Here is a 25,399-nt window from a genome sequence, read left to right as displayed (position 1 = left end):
GAAGTATTACATTAAGTGAAAGAAGACACAAAAGACTACATACTTTGATTCCATTTAACCAGAAGGCAAGACAATAGTGATAGAAATCAGATCAGTGATTGCTGGATGTTGTGGGAAGAAGATGACTGTAAAGAGGCACAAAGGAACATTTTTGGGTTCTGGAACTATTTTATATCATGGTCACAGTGGTGGCTACATGATCATATATATTTATCCAAATTCACTGACAATTGGGGGATTTTATTTTATGAAATTTATACTTGATTTATAAATGCATAGCTCAGCTCAGAACCATGTGCTTTACACCCCCAGGAGATATTAATTCATGTTTGCCTATGTTACATGCACATGAGTATGACTGTCTTCAAGGTAGTAGTCACTATCATATGACACACACCCATGCCTCCATGCCTTCTTTCCCATGTTCTGTTGTGGGCCCAGACTTGACATTTCCTAAATGACTTAGAAATTGTCATAACCAACTTCTGTGTAGAATGTGATGAGAATATCTGCTCTTTCTGCCATGCCTTTATTTAGAAAGAATTAACATATGAATAGCTTGAAAGTTCAGAAAATAGCATCTCCATGCTAAGTCTACCCCTATGTCAAGGTCCAACTTCTTTTTTATCTTCTCTTTATAACCTTCACTGATCTTTCCATCTCTTAGTGATCTGCCCTGGTCTTTGAACTCTGATGTAAAGTGATGGAGATTTATTCCATCAGATTTCTGTTGGGGAAAATCACCGTATGTGTTTGAAAAGAAAACTTTGAAAAACTTCTTGATCAAAAGCGAGACTCAAAGAGAAAGAATAAGCCACAAAGAGTGACCACAAAATGCCTTCCGAAGAAGCTGGAATCTATTACCTGGAGAGCTCATAGTTTGGGGCAGCAATAGTCTTAAGTTTGCGTGTGCAAATTTGGAAGGTAGTTGCTGATACGGTGATGAAGTCCTTTCCATAATAAAAGAGAAAGGCATTTGAAACTTCTCCTGAGAAGAGCTCTCAGGGTGAGGGGAGAGAAGCCGGAGAGGCTGGTATGGGTTTTTGGAAAGATGAGAGACAATTCTGTAGCCAGCTCTACCGCTGAGAGATCAACTTTGGAAAACACCGGTGTCTAGGCAGGATTTTCCAGTTGTTTGCTGAGGAGCAAGTGATCCAAACTGCCTCCTACATCTCCACTACCCAGTGTTCACTGAGGCTGACGGTACTCACTAGGGCTTGCAGCTGAACCTGAAGATGAGCTGAAACGGGTGTTGGGGTTGTTTCAGCGGATGGAGACTGCACATGCAAAAGGATGCCTGGAAGATGAGAGGGTGCCATCTGGGTTACCCTTGAACAATGCCATGTGTGTGAGCCTCTGTTCTGGTGCCTCACCAATCACATCAAGCCACCTCGTCTCATCTCAGCCTGGAGGAAGAGACAGACAAAGTATATAAACAAAAGGAACCAACTAAAGCTCCAGTCCTAACTGTAGCCCCATGTGAACTACATCTCCTAGTGACGGTGAAGGAAAGAATGTTCTTCTTTGTATCTTTGGTCCACGCACTTGAAGGTTCTTCCTAACAGATGCTTGTTTTTACTCCTTCTAAACAATTTCCTGGGTTTCCTTTTTGTATGGGATGGCCTGATGGGGCATAGCCTACCCCCCCACCCCATATAGCTCTTTCTTTGGCTAGACTTCTATGAAGAAGTTGTTATCTAATTCCCTTGGCAATTTAAAAAATAGACAAAAGTCTAAGATCAGATTGGAAGTCTGCAGAGATCATCAGTGTCCTGGTAAGAGCTGGTAGCACCTTCTAATGAAATATTTATTACGATTGTGGTTTTGCAAATGAAAAATCGATTTAAAGTAATGTTTCTTCCGGAAGATGGAAGAGCGTAGTAGAGCTTCATGCCCGTCACAGGTTGACATTTCCTTGAACCTCCTAGCTTCAGCCTTCCATTGTGTAGCAAATGTGTGACACAAATGTAGCAGAACGGAGTGCTCTTGCAAGGGCACAAACTGCTCTAACAAGGCCAGCACAGCTGTCCGCATGCCCAACATAAACACAGCATCAGCAAATTCAGGAAAACAGAACACATAATTGAACCGAGATGAGGACAAGAGTCAGATTTTATAAGATCATCCCTAAGTGGATGCAGCTAATAGGGCTTTATCATTTCTTCTCAAATCAGGGCTGAATGGATGAGTAGGCAGCCTTAGGAAGCCCATAGCAACAGAGAAGGATCATAGACACCCACAGCTTCCATGGAGCAAACACAGACTCTCTGGTTGAGGAAATACTTCTGTGAGAGGCTTGGGAAATGGAGGGAGGGGCAAGAAACAAAACCAATGAATAGCAGTATCCCCTGCTTCAGAGAAAAATCCTCAAGTCTTTCTATAATTCCCTATGGGGGACTGTAGCTTATGCAAATTTCTAATACCTGATTGGCACCAAGCACGGGGCCTCACGTGTAGAAGGAACCTAGTGGAGGCGTGTTGCACTATTTTTGTGTTTAACTTTATTAACCCCCTGTTCCTCTTTTCCTCCAAACCTAAGGTTCCCATTGAACATGGCTTAGGTTTGTTAACATAGAACTGGAACGGCAAGTGTAAAAGACAGAATCATGGAAATCAACATTAATATAAATAGTAAAATTGAGATTTTCACTTCTGGTCAAGATGGGATATCTGAAAAATAGGGCAAGATACAGAAACGATGGGTTTATTCATAGTAGCCCAACACTGGAAATCTGAATGTCCACTGATAAGTGAACAGAGAAACAAATTATAGTATATGCATACAGCAGAATCATACCAGCAATAAAAATAATTCTCAGCAACAAAAAATAGCAACCTATGGATACTCATAATGAGATAGAGGCATCTGAAAATAATTACGCTGAGCAAAAGAAGCTATGCACACACAGGACTGCATACTTTTATGATCCCATATATATATGTACATATATATATATATATATATATACAATTCGGATATGCAAATTAATCTATGGTGACAGAAAGTACATTGCTGATGACCCAGAGGTGTGGTGGCAGAGAGGAGGAGCAAGAAAGATTAGAGGGATATGAAGAAAGCTCAGGGGACGTCTACATATGGTGTGTGTGTCTATGTATACATGATGCCAAAATTTGTCAAATTGTCTTTTAAACATGCACTTTCATATCATATCAATTTACCTCAATAAAACTGAAAAAGTTCATTCATTTTCTAGATTGTTTAAATAGGAAAAAATAATATTTACTTTTTTGGTGAGACCTTTTAGTTTTCAAACAAATACGACTTTCATTTTCCGATTTTCACCAGAGCCCTGCGGAACTGGGAGGGAGAATGGTGCTATTTCCATTACTCAGAACACGACTCTGACCTCGCAGATGCGAGGTGTTCTGTTTAAGTTCCCAGGCCCAGGCAGTGCTGGATCCAGGGTACGATTCAGGTTGTCTGACTACGGGACCAATCACGGTACCTGCTCTGTTCAGTATCGAAATCTCGTGGGAAACCCTGCAATTGGCTTCTTAGAGATTTTGTTTCTATCGGCACAAATTCAACCAATAAATCCCCCCCAATCATAGCGTTTTAATAGGTTACTAGAATTAGAATAAAACCAAAGCTACAAGTGACAGCTTGAGAGGATTTTCAATCACAAAATGCAAAGTACATCGCACTCCAGCCAACCCTGGAGAGTCATGGGCCGGTTTACCCATCATGCTGGGTAATCACTGTCAATCCCTGGAAATTCCAGGACTGAGAACTGCCCCTGGAGCACATGTAGTCCCCAATAGAAGAAAGAGTCCGTAGAAGAGTGTTCTTTGTAAATGGCTTACTCTCCATTGACTCTCAGATCCCTAGTGACAATCTCGTTGTTACCAGGGATGTGTTTTCTTGCCATACTTACCTTTGGCTTTTTCTTTTATCTAAAACATATCTGATAGCCAGCGAAGGACACGGGCTGCTCTGCCAACGCAAAGGTCTACTGCAAGGTTGGAGAGCTTCCAGAAAACATAATATTCCGCATCCTCACCAGCCACAGGTCTTGGGTGAGACTTTGACCAGAGCACCAGAGCTTTCAAGTTGTAGCTATAAAGGCAGGTCACTTGCTCCATGGGGATGTGTAAGGATGGAACAATGTTGGCCTTCCATAGAGTCTTGCTAAGAAATAAAGAAATGTGGGGCACCTGGGTGGCTGCATTGGTTAAGCAGCTGCCTTGGGCTCAGGTCACGATCCCAGGGTCCTGGGGCCAAGCCTCACATTGGGCTCCTTGTTCAGCAGGGAGCCTGCTTCTCCCCTGCCTGCCCCTCCCCTGCTTGTGCTTGCACTCTCCCTCCCTCCCTCTCTGTCTCTTTCTGTGCCAAATAAATAAAATCTTTAAAATATATATATAAATAAAGAAATGAGTGTGAATTACCATTCACAATTGGTGTTATTATTTTTAATTTCCTACCCTAAACTCTTCAAGTCAAAATTTGAGAACTAGACAATATGTCCATGCCTCCCACATGTTTTCAGCTGGAATCCCATCTGCAGTGATTGCTGTTCGTCCTATAACTTCCAGTCCCAATGCTGACCCTTCCAGGCTCTCCTCACCGGGACTCACCAGCAATCACCACGCACTTTTTCCCCAGGCTCCACCTCCAGGGCCACCCCTTCAATAAACCTTCTCTGAATGTGCTCCATTTGGCTCTCTGTCCTCATGGTATTTGATATGCATGATTCCCGTGGCCTTTGCAATCTCTGCTTTGTACCATAATCATCTAAGGACACGTCTATCTCCCTCACTAGAGAGCAAGCACCTCGAGGGCACTACCATATTTTACTCAGTTTTCACCATCACATGAAACCTTCCCCCTGGATAATCCAACAATATTGAGTAGACACAAAGAGAGGTTAGGGAAAAGAATATGGAGATAATTCTCCATATTGTGTGATTGTGTGCTCAGAGCTTAGACTGAGACCATGACCTTAGAAGTCCCAGGTGTGTCCCATTGTCTTCTTTCTTCACGTCAAGAGAGCATTTTTCATTTTCAACTGATAATTCCCATGCTTTTTTTTACATAATTTTATTATCTATGTTCACATTCTCAAGTATCTTTTTATAGCGTATGTTTTATAGGTACATAAAACACAAATATTATTTATATATATTATGCATATAATAGACTGTTTTTGAGCTTCATGTAATATTGGAATCACAGTGCATGTATTTTATTGTGACCCCCTTTTTGTTCAAAATCGTGTCTTTAAGGCTTATGTATGTTCTGCTCGTGGAAACACGCCCACTGAGAGACAGAGCAGGGGTCCTCTTGAACTCTGTGTCATATCAACTGCAGGACGCTTCGGCCTCCTTATGCCCAGGAACAAGAAGGCAGGCAGAGGAATGACCTGATTGCCTCGTGGAACTAGGGCCGATTTTCCCCGGTGGGGCAGGAAGGAAACCGTGTAGAACTTGGGTGATCCATGAGTCCTATCTGGCCATCAGGACTGTGGATAAGTAGTCAGCACCCTTGAGCTGAGAAGGAGTGATGGCTAAGGGTGCAGTGTCCTGGGGATTGAAGCTGGGCTCACACCACCGGGTAAGCTGCCCGGTCATAGGCACTTGGGTAGACTGGTTCGCAAGGAAGAAGAGAAAGTTCCTATCCTTACGGATCTTACATTTTAGTGTTGTGAGGCAGAACTCGAGAGAGAAACAAATAAATAGCAGATATAATAAATAAGCAAATTATGGCTTATGCTAGAAGGGATGGGTAGGAGGGAAATGGGAACAATGGGATGGGGTAATGAGGTCAGGAGTGGGGAGGGATTGGCAGTGTCTATTAGGGTGACTCGCGTAGACAAGGGGGCATCTGAGCAAATCTTGAAGATGGTGAGGGATTAGTCCTGGAGCTCTCTGAGAGAAGTGTAGCTGTCTGAGAGAAGCACATTCAAGGCAGAGGAAACTACCAGCGGATCACAGGAGGCAGGAGTGTGCCTGGAACTGCAGGAAGAGGAGGGAGCCGGGTGGGGCGGACGGGAGATGAAGTTAGAGCAGCCAGGGGAGAGAGGAGTAGAGGGAGCAGGTCCTGCGGGGCTTTTGTGAGGACGGTCGTGAAGCCCTTGGCTCCTACTCCAGGTCGAAATGGGAAGCCATTTCAGGTTTTTAAGCAGAGGACTGTTATGAACGGATTTACTACTTTGGAACGATTACCCTGATGCTGTAGGAGAAACAGAACCTAAATGCCAGTGGTGGGGAGACAGCAGCCGATGGCAGGAACCCAGGGGAGAAGCAATGCGGGCTCAGAGCAGGATGTTAGCCGTGGAAAGTAGAGAGGTGGTCTGGAAACGGCTTTAAGAATCAGTCCCCTAGGGGCACCTGGGTGGCTCAGTGGGTTAAGCCTCTGCCTTCAACCCAGGTCATGATCCCAGGGTCCTGGGATGGAGCCCTGAGTCGGGCTCTCTGCTCAGCAGGGAGCCTGCTTCCCTTCCCCTCTCTCTGCCTGCCTCTCTGCCTACTTGTGATCTGTTTGTCAAGTAAATAGATAAAATCTTAAAAAAAAAAAAAAAAGAGTCAGTCCCCTAGTCTTCCTGATACAGTGAAGAAGGGGCATTTGTATTAAGCCAGTGGCAGGATGAAGTGGCAGTCACAGGAGATGGGAGAGCTTGCAAACAGAATCGGGGCTGTTCGGGGGTTTTGGGGGGATGCAGAGGACAAGTTACCCTTTGCACATGGTAAATTTGGGTTATCTAGTAGACATCCAAGAAGAGACATCCAAGAAGAGATATCAAATAAGAAGTTTGATGTATCCACCTGGAGTGCTGGGGAGACCAAATATGGGAGCCTTTAGCATATGGGCGACATATAGTAGTCATGCCAGAAATTTTGATAAATTATTTAACTTCACCAAGTTTAAAGTCAGTGCATATCTTTATGGGTTTTTTAAAAAACGATACAGGGAATTTGAAATCCTGTAATTTTGATTATTCCTTTTGTAGTACACATTTTCCTTGTTTTTGTTTAATCCTACAGGATGTATTGCTATTGTCTTATACAGCTTATGTAGATGTGTCTTTTCCCAGCATCTGTTCCTTGTACCTCAGATCTAGAGCTGGGGTCATTTGCCTTTTCCTGAAATGCATCCTTCAGAATCTCCTTAACAAAGTTGGTTTATATCAGCTTGAAAACGATTTTGTATTACGTTCATTTCTGATAGATCACTTTTGCTGAGAATATAATTCTAAGTTGATATCTCCTTTCTCTGAGCTCAGTAAAAATACCATTTCATGTCCCAGGCCTCCTGTTGTTGCCTCTTGGAAAATCAAATCTCAGACGAGACGTCATTCGATTGGAGTTAGTCCGTGTTTTCTCTCTAGCTTTTCCAAAGAAGTGTTCGTCTCACCATGATGCAACGAACTGTGCATGTTTTTTTCTTTCTATTAATTGTACTTGGAAATTGTTGGGTTTAGTCTGGGAATTGAAGATTTTTATCAGCTTTGGAGAAATCCACAGTTATTCCCTCATCAAATATTTCCTGGGACAGATTCCTGCCGGGGACCTTGACCTTCGAGCCACAGGATCTCTTAACCTCTCCATCAGATGTGGCTGCAGGTGCTGGTCCCAGGTGCCGAACTCTGGATCATGTCTTCAGAATTAGCTTCCATTTTGCTCTCTTTAGGTATACAGTATCGATAACCCAGTCAACTGTTTTCATGTCAATTACTATACATCTATATACATACATACATATACATATATACACTTCTTGTCTAGGATTATTCAGTCACTTTTTAAAATATTTTATTTATTTTTTTGACAGAGAGAGAGACAGCAAGAGAGGGAACAGAAGCAGGGAGAGTAGGAGAGGGAGAAGCAGGCTTCCCACTGAGCAGGAAGCCTGATGCAGGGCTTGATCGCAGGACCCTGGGATCATGACCTGAGCTGAAGGCAGACACTTAACGACTAAGTCACCCTGGCACCCCTATTCAGTTACTTTTAAAACTGCCTTTTTGTTATTATTTTAAGCTCTCATTTGTATCTCTTTAAAACATATTAAACATCCTTATGCTACGTTCTGTAGCAGATCATTCCAATACTTGCTCTCTGGTGGGTCTGGTTCTGCTGTGTTTTTGCCGGCTCTTGATCATGGCACCATGACACCTTGTGTGTTTGGTGATTTTTTTAATGTCGAGTCATATTTTCTGGAATTTTCTTTGAGGGAACTCTTGGAGGCCTCACTTGAAGGTAAATGGTTCCAGAGATCGCTCTGGGCTGCTTCTTCCAGTTATCTCAGGCCACCAACAGCCCTGGATGACTAGAAACTAAATGATGGTTCAATAAATTCTGGACCATGGAAACAGAGTGAATCCAAGGTACAAACCATGGTAAGGCCACCTGGTAGCCATCACTCTTCAGGAAGATTTGTTCCCCTCTCTAGCTCCAGATTCAAGCTACTCAGTTGGCCTTGCCATCTCTTGGGGGCCGGGGGTCAGTACTTTTAGACCAGACTAACACCATGTGGGTAATTGTTTGCGGTTCCATCTTAACACCAGGGGTTCTCCATTTTTCTTCTTGGACGAGCCATGAAAACCAAAGACCAAGGCACCAGGTTTGGCAAAGGTACTCAGGGTTAAACCTGCTTCCTGTCTATTTTCTATTTCAGGTTTCACTTTTACTTCATTCTAGGCCTGTATATTTGCCTGAACTGCTTGTGGGCATATCAGTACCTTATAGTTATCTCATAGCCTAGCATTTTAGCATACGTAAGCAGAAAAACTGGTCAGGGTATCTGTTCCCAGACCGTTGGAATCCCTAAATCACAAACTTTCTACTGTCTTTTCACCTTATTCTTTTTTTTTTTAAGATTTTTTTTCTTTTTAGATTTTATTTATTTTTTGACAGACAGATCACAAGTAGGCAGAGAGTCAGGCAGAGAGAGAGGAAGGGAAGCAGGCTCCCTGCCGAGCAGAGAGCCTGATGTGGGGCTCGATCCCAGGACCCTGGGATCATGACCTGAGCTGAATGCAGAGGCTTTAACCCACTGAGCCACCCAGGCGCCCCTCACAACAGTTGTATTATGTCAACATAGTCTCCTTTTATGATGATTGAAAAGACGCTAGTTTTGGAAAACCCACTACTACTACTACTACTACTACTACTATTTTGTCCTCATAGCTAAGTTTTTGAGAGTATGTATATAGGGAGAGAAAAAAAAACAATTAAAAAAAAAAGGTCACTCCAGAGGCACAGAGGGTTTTTAAAAGCAGGCAAATGGGAGATAAGATCTCCTGCTTCCGAAGCCGGAAGAGTGAGCTCAGCTCCTGTCCGTGTGATTCTGTGGTATGGACAGGTGCACTTGAAGAGGGCTGCGTGGGATAGATCAGCCCAAATAACCACTGCTGGTCAAAACCGGGACTCTAAATTTAGATCCCATTCCAGAAATTGTATATGTGAAGACATATTGGGTTTTGACCCGTCAGGTTCTGTTAATGAAAACTGATTTCTCCGAATCTCCTTTTTGTTGGTATTTATATCAAACACTCTGTAACTGAGCATGAACCATTAGATTTGGATTTTCTGCCTGAAAACCCAAACAACTTGGAGTGTTTCACTTCCCGGTTCAAGGCTTGATCTTCTCTTTGCTCATTTTATTAAATACCAAAAAAAAAAAAATAACGATGGGTTTATATTAAATGTTAACCAAGTCTGTGTGGCGTACGTTTTAAAATTTAATTTGATAGTTGCTTGCCTCTAACCCTCAGTGAATGCGATTAGACTGTGAATAAGTACCACCAATATGTTCATATGCAATGACCAGGAGAATCTGAAAGAAGTGATTTTTTCTGAAAGAATATTTCTCTCCTGTCAAGCCTTTTCCATTAGATTATCAAATCTTATTGATTTGATTTCTCTATGCAATTTGTGGTTCTGTGTGCCTTTGGCCTTTGGGTCTCTTTCATTTAATTTTCAAAATCTTCTGGGAATCGCTTCTCTCTCGTTGTACATTAACTTAAAATTATGCCGAATAATTTTCCATTTAGCTGAATGAGGCAACTAGAAAAGACAGTAATGAATGTTGCCAATCTCCACTAAGCATTGTTCACACTTGGAGAAAATTCTGAAAAGAAAAGTTAAATATATATTTCTCTCTTGGCAGTTTAGAATTTTCCCCAAGTTCCCCCAAATTAACCATAGTTGTTAACATCTCATGAAAATCTCGTCAAAACATTACAGTCTTACCAACAGTAATGCAATATATGCCTTTTCTTAATAAATCCTTATGCTTATGTTTTGATAAGCTAAGATGAATGATTGTTCTGAGATAATTAGATTCACTTTTATCTGTGTTTCTCCAGCATTAAGACTATTTAAATAAATGCATGATTATCATAAAGTCTTTGAGTGACAGAAAGAATAATTGATATATTGTTTAACTTACTCTTAACTGATAATTAGAATGTTCTCTTTTTTTAAGATTTTATTTATTTATTTTTGGGACAGAGAGAGATGACTCCCGCTGAGCCGGGAGTCTGATAAGGGACTGATCCCAGCATCCTGGGATCATGACCTGAGCTGAAGGCAGACAGACGCTTAACCAAGTGAGTCACCCAGGCACCCTGATAATTAGAATTTTCACTTATAATTTTTGATTCACCTTGTGAAAATCTGCAATAAAATAGGCTTACACCTGTATTTGGACCAACTGACTGGAGTTCCGGTTAGGGGACATAAACAGTGAGTAGCCCTGTTTTTTCACTAGGGGGAGCTGTTGGTCCTTCCTTACTCAGGGAACCAGCGCTGGTCATCTGCCTTGCTGCGCTTTCTGATTAGGAGTGTTTCATTATCACTTCAAGCTCGGCACAATTTTGAAAGAACTCTCTAATCATTCAGAGAGGCAGTGAAGAAGCTATGAAACAGCAGCTGATAAACTCAATCAGATACCTTGAAAACTTCTAAAGAATGTTCCGCTGGCTTCAGGCTCAACATCAGATACTGACAACTACTCTAATACAGAAAGTAAAATTATAGAAATTCCACACAAGAAACACATTTCATTAAAGTTGAAAGGGATCATAGGTCAAAAGTTACATGATAAGTGGTCTCAAAACTGCTTATTTTAAAAAAAAAAAAAAAACGGCCATGAAAATGTTGTCAATTAACCTGGCCTTCTTTTTCTTCTTTTTTTACTTTTTTTTTCTTTTTCAATCCAATTCAAAGAATCTGGGCATTCCTAGCCCTCATGGCTTGAGGGTACAAAAGAGGTTCTTATTATCACCAAGATCTGAATGTTTGTTAGCTTGCTAATCCCACTTGGTCACCGCAGAATCTTGACCCCATTTAGAAGTCATCCCTTTGTTCTAGAATCTCAGAGCCCCAGGGAGGCTCTCCAGTGGGGAAAAGGTTTCTTCTCTTATGGTTCGGGTTTTTACTGGGGTCCGAATGGTTGGCAAGGCAGGGAGGAAACTCTTTCAGATGGTAGAGGGTCTTTCTTCCCTAGGATGTAAAGGCTGAGAACTCAGTATCATGACATTCCCGGAGCTCAGGTCAGCCCGTTATGCATGCACCCTTCCTTTCTGGGGCACCCTGGCTCACATGTGCCTTCGTTGTCTTTCTGTGACCTCCTTTCCTCAACCAGTTCGCCAGGCTCACCCACAACCTCCACATAAAGGTAACGAAGATAATACTTTGAACATATTACAATAACGGATTTCTCCTTTCTTTTCCCTAGAAACAGTGTCCCATAGTCGCATTTTTGCCATTTTTGGAAGGTAAGAACTTAGACCAAAAAGAGAAAACAGGAAAATCCCCATCTGGAAAGGAAAAGGAGGTACGCACTTGGGGCTTCTGGCCCCTGGGAATTGCAGAGAGAACAGAATGGAGCACATGGGACACAGCAGAGAAGGGCCCTGTGATGGACTGAACTGTGTCCCCTCACTTCCCTGTGGCCCCAAATGTCCTATGTGGAACTCCGAACCCCCGGTACCTTGGACTGTGACTACCTTTGGAGATAGGGCCTTTAAAGAAATAATTAAGGTGAAATGAGGTCACGGGGGAGGGCTCTAATCCAACATGAGCGGTGTTCTTCCCGGAAGAGGAGTGTGGCATGCAGACTGGCACAGGGGGGACACTGTGTAAAGACACAGGCAGAAGCCAGTCATCTGCAAGCCAAAGAGAGAGGCCTCCAGTGAAACCGACCCTACTGACACCTTCAACTTCCAGCCTCTTGAACTATGAGACAACATATTTCTGTTGGTCAAGTCTGTCGGTCTGTGAGGTTTGGTTACAGTAGCCCTGGGGTAACCAGAGAGCTGACTCCCCTCTCCGGGTTGATGTTTTAGAGAAGAGCTGATGCGTGAAGACGTCAAAAGGATGTGGAGAGCAGGTCTGCAGCCCTACAGCCCACGCAGGATTCTGGGCACAAAACATCGCAGAGTCCTTAAGCCAACGTGGGGAATCCCGTCTGTGTGCAGTGAGTAGCAAAGTGGAGCACGGAGGACAAATGTCTGGGGGTCACTCATACCTGTGTGGGCCTTGTGAGGGTGCAGAAGGTCGCTCACATGTCAGAGGAGGATGGCGGCTGCTGTGGAGGAGAAATCAGGACCCGGCAGGTAAGCCTGCCTGTTGTGCTCCCTGCAGAGGAGCGAATGGAGGTCACAGTCAGACCCTGTCCCTTGGAGAGAGACAGGAGGCAAGGTCAGCAGGCAGCATCCCCAGCCCCAGCCGAAGTGGCCACCAAGTGGGGAGTAGCCTTTGCTAAGAGGCCACTGAGGGCTCACTAATGGCTCACCCAGACACCATCTTGGGAAGGGAACGACAGATGGGCCGTAGACTCTGAAACACTGAACATTCTCTTGAAAGGACAATGAAACCGGAAGACCATTCTTTAGCAAATGTATCCTTGCCTTCAACCTGGGGGCTGGGAACAATGTTTGCAACCTGCCTACACAGGTGCCATGAGGGTAGGGACTTTAACTCTGGCATGACACGTAGCTGGCCACTATTTCTTTCAGGGTACAAGCAAGCTTCATGTACCGTGTGGGAGCTGGGCCCAGGAATGTCCCTACTGCTGCCCGGTGACATGCCCTGTCCCTAGTGAATGTCTTTTCTCTTTCACCTCTTTTTTTTTTTTTTTTCAGTTATCAAATTCCAGCTCCCTGAAAATATCGCCCAAATAATCAATCAGCTGATACACAAAGGAAGCTGTATTAACCCTCTGCTGAGGGAAGAGACTCTGAGGGAGGAAGCCAAAGGCAGGAATCTTCATCAGGATTCTGAAGTCTGGCTTAAGGTTGGTTTTCAAGTGCAAGGGCCTTGATTAGGACAAGGTAGCAGCCATTAGGTGATGGTTAGGACGGGTGGGCATCACGAGGCAATGATCTTGAAGCAGAGGTATAAACTATCTACGATACCTTCTACTGAAAAGCTGATGATGGGTCTTTCTGGAAGATTCTGGAATGACAAAGTAATTTGCAACTTTCTGGGCAAGAGTTTTCTAGAAGAGTGAAGTTAGCTCGAGGAAAACAGTGGCATGGCGAAGTCACGTGACTGCAGACAGAGGGCTGTGTGGCCGTGTGCAGGCGATCAGGCCTTTAAGTCTGGGCAATGTCTCTGCCTGGAACAGCATACGTTCAGGCAAAACCCTGCGGTTCCGCGCATGCACCCTGGTTCCCTGCCACCAGTAGAAGGGATTTGGCAGGAGAACCTGGGAGAAAGTTCTTTCTATTCATACTATCAGAATCTCTCCTCAGCCCTTGGCATTCGTAGACATATCAGAGATGTACACAAATGGGCATAACATGTCAAACAGAAGCCAGGGCCAGGCCCAGAGGTTTCTAACAGCTCTAGGAAGTCATGGTCAGTGAACCGAACTATACAGAAAGACGAGAAGGCAGGACATGGTGGGGCGTGTCTTCTCCTGATTTGGGATTCACCTCTGCCTGCCCCACTATGCCTTCTTTCCTCAGTGTGGCCTATCAGGTTGGGCTCTGACTGAGCCCCTGAGGGACACATATTTGCAGCCCTGCTCCTTCCCAGAGGCAGGCACCTGATTGGATAGGAAAAGCAGCAGATGCGGAGCCAGGAGCCCTGGGCTCACCTCCGGGCAGGTCCTGGCATCACAGCTGAAGAGCACAGGCCCCTGGGCAAGCGGGTTGTTTCCCCTCCCAGCCTCTTGTTTCTCATCTGTGCCAGCTCCTCCGGGTACTTCATAGGCTGGCCCAAGACGCAGCATTTACACTTAGTTCTACAGGGCTCCCCTCGTGAAAGCATTCGGCGGGGCCTCCCCTTGCAATTCGCAATCTCTCCTCTCCCCGCATCTCTCCTGTGCCCCTGCAAAATGCATTCTCCTTTCCTCCGCCAGCCCCTTACCCCTCCACTCCCAAAACCATCGCGACTGTTTACCCTTCGTGTATCTCTGGCTTCCGTCCAGACTAAAATCTTTGTCCCAGGCCTACATGTGTCTAGTTTCTAGAATGCAAATACCAAATATGTTTCCCATATATACAGAAACTCCAAAGGGCCATGGGAAGATCTTTGCTTTGAAAGCGGGGGGAGTGGGGTGCTCAACTTGGATATGAAATTAAAGGAGGCATCGAAAAACTCATCCATCAATATAAATCATATTTTGATGCAGTATTCAAAGTCTTTGATTATCCAAAGACTGGGACCCCCGTCTGACTGCTTGGTTCCGTAAACAATGTTTCATTTCAGAGCTGAGACCAGGGTCAGGTGAGGCCAGGTGGTACAAGTACAGGGTCGAATCCCGTCTTTATTGACAATTTCAATATTCTTGTCCATCCCAAATTTGTATGTTCATGTTTATGTTGGCGAGACTGCACTAAGACGCGGTCTGTCTTGAGGACTAAGTGTTTGGGGCGTGCCCTTTCATTTTGCACCCAGGTGAGTGCTCACTTGCCCCACCCTGGTCCCAGCCCTGCTCCCACTTCCTGGGCTGTGTCATCTCTGCAAAGTCCTGTGCATTCTCTGCACCTCAGTTTCCTCCTGTATTAAACAAGGGGGGGGGGCTGGAAATAACAGCACCTGTCTCAGAGTCATTGTGAAGATCAATTACGTTGGTAAGTGTAACGCATTTACACAGTGGCTGTGTACTCACTAATAGGATTTTCCTCCACGGTGTCTTTGCACATGATGTGACCTCTTCCCACTGCCTTGCGTCGGCCCCATTTCACTCACTTACCCACTCAACCCGCATCCCTTTAGCATCTAATCTGTAAAAGACAGTCCACTCGGTGCCGTGCAGGATTGACTAATGTGTAAGACAGGGTCCTACAAATTTATAACCTAGTCCACAGATACAGTTGGGCCGATTTCAGCGGCAAATCGCAGAATACATGATGAAAACATTACTTAGAAAAGAGAGATTTATTTTTTTAATGGAACAGGGAGTCTGGAGCCAGGGAGGGGGACAGAATTGTCCAATCCAGAAGATCGGTGGCATCAGGGCCCAGGGGCAGCTTCCTGAGGGCTGCCCCAAGGGAGTGAATCCTTCAAGCACAACCTTGGTAGCCGTCATCCAAGAGCCGAAGGAAGGGGGTGGTGTGCCCACGCCTCAGTGTACGTGTGATCGGGGCGGTGCGAATTGTGCAAGTGTGCCGTGTGGACATACACATGTTCTGTAGGGTCTGGGTGGTATATATTGTGCTGTGGTGTATGCGTGTTTGTGCGCTGTCTGTGTGTGGCACATCTGGGTAGATGTGAGTGTGTGCTGTGTGTGTTGTATATGTGTGTGCTGCTTGTGTAATGGGTTGTGTGCTGTGTGCAGTCTCTGTGGTATGGTCTGTATGGGTGTTGTGTATGGTGAGTGTTATGCACGTGCTCTGTGGTGTGTATTGTGTGTGCACGTGCTCTGTGGTGTGTATTGTGTGTGCATGTGTGTGGCATGGGGTATGGAGATGTGTTTTGCCTATGCTGTGGGTTATGTTTTGGTATGTGTGTTGCCTATAGTGTGTGTGGTCCGTGTGGTGTATCATATGTACTGTGTTGCTGGGTGTACGTGTATGCATTGGTGGGGGTAGCCTGCCTTCTCAGAGTGTCCCTCTAACTGAGGAACGCAGCCGTTCTCCAAGAGCTTCCAGCCCTGCCCACCACTCCCCCGCCCACCCCTGCAGTCCTTCGAGAACTAGGCTGAGTGGGTTGGGAGGGGGGTCCCTTCTTGCCCCTTGCCAGGGCACATTGGCATCCTGCTACCACAAAGGAGGGCCCAGGATGTTAATAATCTTCCAGAAGTGTACTAGTAGGGACATTTTAAGAAAGGATTGCCCAAAGCAGAGAGAAGACTCTTTAGTTCAGCATTTCTAGCTTCACTGATTGTGAAGCTGATTCAGTTTTAGTCTTCCCGGGCTCAGTTCCCACCTGGGTTAAACTCACCCGCAAGAGGAGGGACACAGGCAGCTCTGTTAAGAGGGCGGAGTTCAGAGAGCCTGTCTTCTTTGCTGTGGGCAGCCTTCCTCTACACCGGCAATCCCTCTTTTAAGGCAGCCCCTGTGAACCATGGGAGGTACTGGGGACCACTTCCTGCCAAAGGAGGAAGGAAAGAGGGCTTTCTGCGGGCAGGACCAAAGGAGACCTAGTGGGAGGGCCTGTGAGCCAGGTGCGCTTCAGGTGGGGGTGGGGTGGGGTGGGGGTGTGGGAGGGGTTGACCTGGGAGGGGTGGGGAGGGGAGGGGGAGGATTGGAACGGGTGGGGTGCCGGTGGGGAGGAGAGATGGGCACCTGGGAAGATGGAGGATGGGGACCTGGGGGGGGAAGGGAGATAGGGACCCCGGAGGGGAGTGGAAGGAGGGTGTGGACCTGGTACTGTGCGGAGGGAGGTATGGACTGGGGAAGCCTAGGAGGGGGGATGTGAACCCAGGTGGGCTTAAATCCAGTCTAGGAGTCGGAGTTGTAGGCATCTTTGTTGTATGACTTAAAGATACTCAGGTCGGCTACAGAAAATAAGAGAAACAAGCGAGGAGAGGCTGAGCGTGGAAGCAAGAGGCCTGGGAGGCACAGGTGTACCTGAGCTCTGCAGGCATCCATGGGCAAAGCATACCCCGGAGAGGCAGAGGACTAGGTGGGCGCCAGCTCAGGGCTGTTTGCACTAGGGAGGCTCCGTGGTCAGGAGGTGTGTTGGTCCCCCCGACAGGCCTCCGCAGGCCCTCTGTCCCCGCTAGTCTCTGTCAAGCAGCAAGTGCGGGTTAGCTCCCCAACTCAGCACCAGCCCCAGAACCACACGAGGCCCCACAAAGACCCCCCAGAAAAGGGAGTGTGGGGTGGTGGGAGCAAGGAGCAGGAGTCAGGTGGCTAGCTCTACCCCACTGTTGCCGGTCCTACGGGCGCTCCCCTACCCCTCTGTTTTCTCCCTGCTCTTTGTCCAGTAGAAGGGATACGCACTAGAACATTCACAGTAGGAGTCTGGACTGGTGTAAACCTGACATCTTATTTCCTTATTCCTGCTTATTTATTCCTTATTTCTATGTTTTCTAGCATATATGTATATGTTTCTAATACATATGTTTCTAATATATATATACATATATATGCCTTTATAACAGTAAAAGGCTATCTTATTTATTTATTTATTTATTTTTAAAGATTTTATTTACTTATTAAGTGACAGAGAGAGAGATAGAGAGGGAAGACAAGTAGGGGGAGTAGGGGAGGGAGAAGAAGGCTTCCAGCCAAGCAGGGAGCCCAATGCGGGGCTTGATCCCAGAACCCTGGGATCATGACCTGAGCTGAAGGCAGACCCTTAATGACTGAGCCCCCCAGGTCCCCCCAAACCCTATCTTATTTAAATAAAAATAATTTCCATTAGGAAAATGAAGGAGCTTCTTGCACCCGTGTTCCCTCTTGGAGACCCCAGGCTCGCTTCTAGTCTCCCTCCTTCCTGCTCACCCCTCCCAGGCCCCTGTATGGCAGCCGTTCCCTGAGCCCACATTCCCCAAGTCCAAAGTCACCTCATAGGGCCTCCTACAAAGCTGCCCTTCTCCAGGCGTCAGGTTGCCAATTGTCTGATAAGTACCTTGAAGGGTCCCTGTTGTGTTACCACTTCATTTTCTTTTCAACCCAGAGTGAAACTTTAGTGGTAAAAACTCAGTCATCATGTACACACACACACACACACACACACACACACACACACACACCTACACACACACAATCCACTGTCATTTGTTCCAAGAAGCTAAGTGTCAAGGAGGGTTCCAGGATCCTGCCTCCCAGACATCACACACCTAAGCCCCTCTCCTGTTTGGGGCCAGTGGTGGGATGCTGATCTCAATATCTCATATTAGCTGAATGATTTCAAAAGCCCTCCTCTCCTTAACCAGAGTATCAAAAAACTCAAAGCCTGATTAGCTACGTACTGTCAACAGCATTCACCCAAAACTCATCTGGGCTCCAAAAGATTTTTATCCCTTAAAATTATGCAATATTCCAAAATGCAACTTGACTTTGTCTTTTCCCCCAAAGCTTTGTGAACCTGGGAAATACTAAGCTGATGCTTTAATGTTCCCAAAAATCTTATATGCACCTTCCCTTCCCACCACAGGAGTCTCTAGAGGGTGGGTCTCATTCTCCAGCAAAATTAGAAGCTTGAAAGCAAGAGTATTGTTTTATTGTTTTGAGAGAGGCGTTTCCCAATTCCTCAGCTCTTAGCACAGAACCAGGAGGGACTCTGCACCTCTTCGAGCAGTCCCCTGGGTGTATAAGTCCGGAGGACAGTGGGAGGTAGGCTGGGCTACTGTGCCTGGGTTTCTTCATCCATAGAAAGGGGATGACATTAAATCACCTGATACAATATCTGTGAAGGTTAAAGGAGTTAATATACATTGTCCAGTGAGCACTTAATAAATGTCAGCCCTCATTACATGAGGCAGGGGGAGAGCTAGTAGAGAGACACCTAGAAAAAAGCAAAAAGACAGCTCCTAATTTCCTCTGTCAGGGAAGCTCAGAAAGCAAAGAAAGGCACGGTTGCTCTCTACCCACCCCCACCCCTGCCCCGCTCAGGGAAAGTTCCAGAAAGCATTTAACAGTAGTACACTTCCCAGATTGGTAAGGCTATGGTGGAAGTTCCAGACAAGGATCTAGATGGTCTGCTCAGGAGGCTTGCCTTGAGCTTGGTGCAGAGCAAGGAGATCTCCCATAGAGGTCTGGAAGAGGGGTGCCAAGCAGCCACGCTGGTGGAGAGAAGCCTAGTGTGTGTGTGTGTGTGTGTGTGTGTGTGTGTGTGTGTGTGTTGGAGGTGGGAGCTGATGATGCCCAAGCACTGGGGCATCCACCAAGCTCAGCAAGGCAGGCTATGTGGGCCTCAGGCACCCCAACAACCCAGTGACAGTGCCTGAGGGGTGGGCGGTGCCCACCAAGAACCAGCCTGAGACAGAGGTTCTTCCAATACCTCAGACTCGCATCCCCTGAACCCAGAACATCTCAACTCTGCCTTCATTGGGTTCCCAAAATGCTCACAACCTCCCCAGGACCACCTGACCCAAAGAAAGTTCTGGAAAGAACAAGTGGGAATGAAAAGATAAGATGCTTGGACCCACTGTATCTTAGTCCTGTTCACCAACTATGCCATTTCTGGCCCTGTGGAGACATTGTAGTGTCCCCCTGAGGCCTTACAAGGAGTCTGGGTGAGGAGCCTGAGTTCCATTCGTCTCCGGGAACATCCTCCTGTGTTGGAAGGGACAAAAGCATAAAGGGAGGCTGAGGAAATGATGAATTTCCTCCCAATAACATCTCAGCTCAATTCTATTAGATTTGAGGTATAGAGCCTGTGTAGAGGAAGGATTAACAGCTTTCTCTGAAAGATAAAGCAGATAGTAAAAACCCACATATTCATGAATTAAAGCTCGCTTATAAAACCCTCATCATCAAAAATTAGATTTGAAGCAGGTTAAAAAAATACAATTTATGTACAAACATTAAATTGGAAATGATGTGTGCAGAATATGAACATGAATTTCTGCAACCTTGGATCTTTACATTCTTCTTCTCATTGTCGCCTGTTTTCTTAATCTTTCTGACCTTTCATCAATGAGCAGTTTATTGCTGTAGGTTTTTTTTTTTCTTTTTTTTTTTTTTTTTTTTTTTTGCTTTATGGTGTAATTTTTTGTTCTTGCTGTTGGTTTTAAGTACTTGGGGATTGCATTGTAGAGACTATCTCCTAATGGGTTCAGAGCACAGTCTCTGGCAAACTAAAGTCACTGCAGGTTAATTAAGAAATTTAGAAAATTCTTCCACAGACAACTCTGCGTCCCTGAGAGGAAAGTTTATAATTAAGATAGATTTGGTGTCATTAGGATCATTTGAAATGCCAACTCGTCAAAAACAGAAGATAATCAAGCCAGTAGGGAGAAAACACTCTGTATGTTTACCCGGTTTATTGGATGAGCTGACCTTGTGAGGAACAAAGTGTTTTGCGCCCCTCACTGTTTCTATACCTGTGCAGTCTGATCTGTATTTCCAAGTCCCGAAAGACGCCTTAAGCCTTCACTAAAGCCTATCACTTTCAAGGATTAGAACGTCTCATGTTCAGACCCTCATGACTCAAAAGGTACCTCTCATGTCCAGTCCAGAGCTTCCCAGAGCTCAGGCCTGCCCAGGTTCCAGAATGTCCCGGGGCAGGTGCGAGGAGTAAGGATGGAGATGGAAGGCTGAATCGCGTTGGTTGCGTGGTATCAATACCCCCACCCTCCTCACCCCCGCCGCCCCGTGCTGCAGAAGTCCCATGATGACCCTGTGGCACTCGGGAAGCTCTCTTGGGTTCTTCAAGTACATGCATGCCCAGCTGGGGATGTCCTATCCTGCTGCTCTCTGGAAGGGGGCAATGAGGATGTAGGCTTTGAGTCAGTCCTTGAAGCATGCCACCAAGGGGAGGGCCAGGGTGTGCTTCTGGGCCAGGCTCCGGTGGCTCCAACGAGACAAGGCAGAGACAGAGAAAGGACCTTGTATTACTTTCTTAGGGCTGTTGTAACAAAGCACCACAGACTGGGGGTGCTTAAAACAACAAAAATGTATTATTTCATAGTTCTGGAGGCCAGAAATCCAAAATCAAGATGTCGGAGGGTTTATGTGTAGGAGGCCACAGTCTCACAGCTCTGGTGGTTGAGGCTGACATCTTTGGTGTCCCTTGGCTCCCAGCTACATTAGTCCAGTCTCTTCCTCTGTGGTCACATGGCATTCTCCTATGTACCTGTCTCTTCTCTTATGAAGACACCAACCATGTGGCCTTAGAGGCCATGCTGACCCAGTATGACTTCATCTTACTGTAAACAATAACACCTCCAATGACCTTCCTTCCTAATAAGGTCACATTCACTGAGGTTCAGACTTCATTTCTTTTTGGGGAGACACAGTTCAACCCATAACAGACATGGAGAACCTATGGCAGCTCCTCAAAGCTTCATGTTTTTTTTTTCTTTTTTTTAATATTTCATTTATTTATTGGAAAGAGAGAGCGTGAGAAAGGGGAAGGTCAGAGGAGAAGCAGACTCCCTGCCGAGCAGGGAGCCCAACGTGGGACTTGATCCTGGGTCTCTAGGATCATAGCCCGAGCCAAAGGCAGTCGCCCAGCCAACTGAGCCACCCAGGTACCCCTCAAAGCTTCATGTTTCAAGTCTAAAAATCAGCGGGACATTCATGGTCCCTCACGGTCCATCCTCAGGTCTCTCCCTTCCAGACATATGGTCGACCAGTTGTCCTACTTACTCTACACTCAAGCTTTATGAACTACTTAGTCAGGGACGCGTGATGATCTCTGTGGGCCTCTCCATGCCTCCCCATCCCCTCAGCTGAATGAACTCTTTGTATTTCAAGCTAAAAATCACTTCATCTTTAGGACCTCCTCCAGCCTTCAGCTATCGGGGAAGAAGGAACCACCTCTGCTCCACTGTGTTTTCTCCAGAGTTCCATTGTAGCCCTCGACATGTCACCTTCTTTGACTAACTGTGATCCCTTTGTAACTCTGTTAATCATCCCCTATAGATTTGGGGCTCCTTAAATGATAGAATTGTTAGGATTGATAGCTATAGTCTCCATAATCTTCCTCAAACCCATTCAATCCCTTGTCTAGTTGATGTAAAATACTGCCTTTGGCACCTGGCCAAACAATGTTTTCTGAAAGAAGATTTGAGAGGATAGAAACCCCTCCCTCCCACGTGGTAAGGAGAAATTGCTTAACTCCAGTACTGGGTCTCTGAGGATGGCTTCCAGAGCTAGGCCAGGGGTCTGCAAGTGGGGTCTGCCTGGGTGTCAGTCCCTAGATTGAGAGGTCAAGGGTTCTGGCTACCTTAGAACAATAGGGTTGTGAGGAAGGAGAGGGTAGATGGGAAAGAAGGCAGAGAAGGAAATTCTAGGTGTCTGCTATTGGAGAGGAAGAGGAAACCTTTTGCTCCTACTGTTTTCCTGGAATCCTTAGAAGGACCCAAGGAGGGGATGAAGTTGGATGGCTGGTTGAGCATGTTCTAAGTGTGCTACACATAAACTGGAGATAGTGCTCTTTGATTAGTGATAGAGTACTTACAAAGACAAATGAAATGGCAGAATCACTGTATGATTCCTTATAGAAATTCACACTTGCCACTTTTGAATACCATATTTGGAAACTAGCTCCTCCAAGGGCTGGTTTTCCTGCTGTATGGATATTCAGCGCCATCTAGTGGCACACTGAGTAAACAGTTGGTGGTCTGGGGCACAAAGAGCCAAGACGACTTTCGCATCAAAAACTCCATTTGTGTGTGTTTGATAGAATTTATTTCAGGTTACAATAAAATTGGAATGAGAAAATGTTTTTTGCATGTCTATTTAAAGCTTTGGGAATGAATGAAAGAAGGAAACTCTATCTTCAGCTCTAACAACATTTTATCATTTGACAAATATTACCGAGTAACTACCACATACCAGGCCCTGGAAACACCTGGGGGTCAGTGTAGGCACAGCCCTCATGGGATGCTGTATGGGACATTCAGAGTCATTTGTGCACACTCTGATGTTCTAGAGAATCTGTTTCACACATGGACACTCTAAGATTAAATTTTAGGGAGAGAAGCTTGGGTTTATACAACTGTCTATATTTTTTGATAGGTGTGGGACTTCTTATTTTTGATTTTTTAATTTTGAGGTGTTAGTAGACATTACCTCTGCCATTCCAATGGCAGGCTCATTCCCGTTCCTCCCTCCTGTCCTTGACTACAGGTACCCCCTTGGGGAGTTTCCTCAGTCCTTGTCCCTCAAGCCTCATGACTAACTGCTGGGTCTGTGTGGACGACTCATACATCTACATCTCCTTCGCGATCTTGCGTCTTACTTGCAAATCCACATTTCTAGATGCCTATCATTCATCTCCCCCTAGATGACCTGCAGGAACCTTAAACTCCACATGCCCAAACCAAATCCATTTTCTTCTTAAATCCGTTCTTCCTCCGTTTTCTCCTTTGGTTCGTAGTGTAACGTCCACCATCTCACCTGAGCCAGAAATCCTGGCCCCATTCATCCTTAACTTGTTGTCCTCCTGCAACCAGGCACAGTTTTGGGACCTGGCAGAATGGAAAGTCTCACACAAATAATTCAGAATCCCAACCGGTGTGTTTGCTGAAAACAACAACAAAGTTATTTCAAAATAGAAATGAATAAAAGTGTAAATGATTACCCAACTTAGATCACATTAATGTCAGAAACTGTTGTATTTAGGATTCAGAAATATTTGATTACATTAACATTGTAAGTTGGTTCTTCTTAATAGTGTCTTTGTAAGAATTCCTAAATATAGGGGATGATTTGTGAGGGAGTGGATTACAAATGAAGGAATTGTTGCCAAATAATTTCAAAAGTAACATAATAGAATATGCTTTCTCAATTTTTACAGTGAAAAAAATGTGACTATCTTTAATGTGGGAAGCAACATAGGGGAAAAGAAAGAGGTGTCAAGGAGGTCGCCAACTTCAGTAGATGGTTGGAAGTTGTGTTGGAGAGGGCTCTGAGGCTGATGTCCCATTATGTGCATAACTGAGCCCAGTGAGTTGCACTGTCCTTTTTGGAAAATGAGGGTGAGGGGGTGGTGGCCATATTCAGTGTTGCAAAGATAGCTGAAGCTGGAATTTTGCAAGCCAGGTGTTAAACCCGATCCTGATTAAAAATTAAACTATATAAACTATAAAATTGGTTAAATCCCATTAAAAATGAAGATACTAAGTACTCATAAGTTGTCATTTCCTAATGTATTTTCCACACACTCAAAGTTACTGGGTCTCCTGCACTGTGTGGTAGAAGGTGGCTCTGAGAATCTCCTCTCAATTCTGACATCATGCTGGTGGCCTGAAATCAGTCGTTGTGGGAGCATCTACACCGTGGAAACTGGTAAACCCTACAGATCAGGGCTTGCCCCTCAGCTTCCCAGAGATGACTTCCAGAAGCAGGGTACCCGAGGCAAGAATAATAAAATAAGAACTAACACTCACATCGTGGGTTTTATGTGCCAGGCACTGTTCGAACAGTGATCTAAAAGCCATATAAATGTATTGGTTCATTTAATTTAATCATAGACTCACTAGAAGTCTGAGCTAAGTATCACTAATTTGGCCAGTTTGTAGATGAGGAAACAGAGGCACAGGGGTGTTAAGAAACTTAATGAAAAGTTCTTTGGATGGGGTGCATGGGGGGCTCAGTCAATTAAACTGCCAAGTCTTGGTTTAGGCTCAGGTCATGATCTCAGAGTCATGGGATCGAGCCCCATATCAGTCTGAGGCTCATTGCTCAGCGCAGAGCCTGCTTGTCCCTCTCCCTCTCTCTCTGCTCCTCTCCGTGTACTCTCTGTCTCTCAAATAAATAAATACAATTTTCTTTTTTTAAAGATCATTGGACGGTCAGGTGAAAATATCTACTTGCTCCTTCCTAGGAGCTAACAGCTCTAGAGGCCAGGCAGACAGGCAAAAACAACAAAGAATTTCCACCTTTCCCCTCTCCCAGGCATGTGTGTGGGTGCTGCTGTGTTTATTTCAAACCATGACATTCAAGGCAGTTTCATTATGTTGCAGGGACAAACAGTCCCCAGATCTTAGTGACGTAGCACAATAAGGTTTTATTTCCATTCACACTCTATGTCCAGGGAAGGTCACCCAGGGCTCAGCTCACTGCCATCTCTGAGGGTTCTGGCTGCGGGGGTTTCCATCTCAAAACACAGGTTCACGCTCACGGCAGCAGGGATGAGCGGATGTAGCAACTTATGCACGGCCTCTTCAAACATCCACCTGCAAGGGATGCAGTAAACTCTGCCATGTTTCATTGTCCACATCAAGGAGATAAGGAATCGTGATCCTACCATAGCTCCCGAAGAAGAAGAAATGGAGTATGTGTGATCTGCCCTTAATGACTCCCTTGAGGGAAAGTGTGTTCCCTGAGCTCAGAGGACACATGATTGATGTCTGACATGGGCC

The sequence above is a fragment of the Mustela nivalis genome (genome assembly GCF_964662115.1).
Source record: "Mustela nivalis genome assembly, chromosome: 14".
Taxonomy (NCBI): Eukaryota; Metazoa; Chordata; class Mammalia; order Carnivora; family Mustelidae; genus Mustela; species Mustela nivalis.
The sequence above is the reverse complement of the archived record's forward strand: the minus strand, read 5'-3'. Positions refer to the sequence as shown.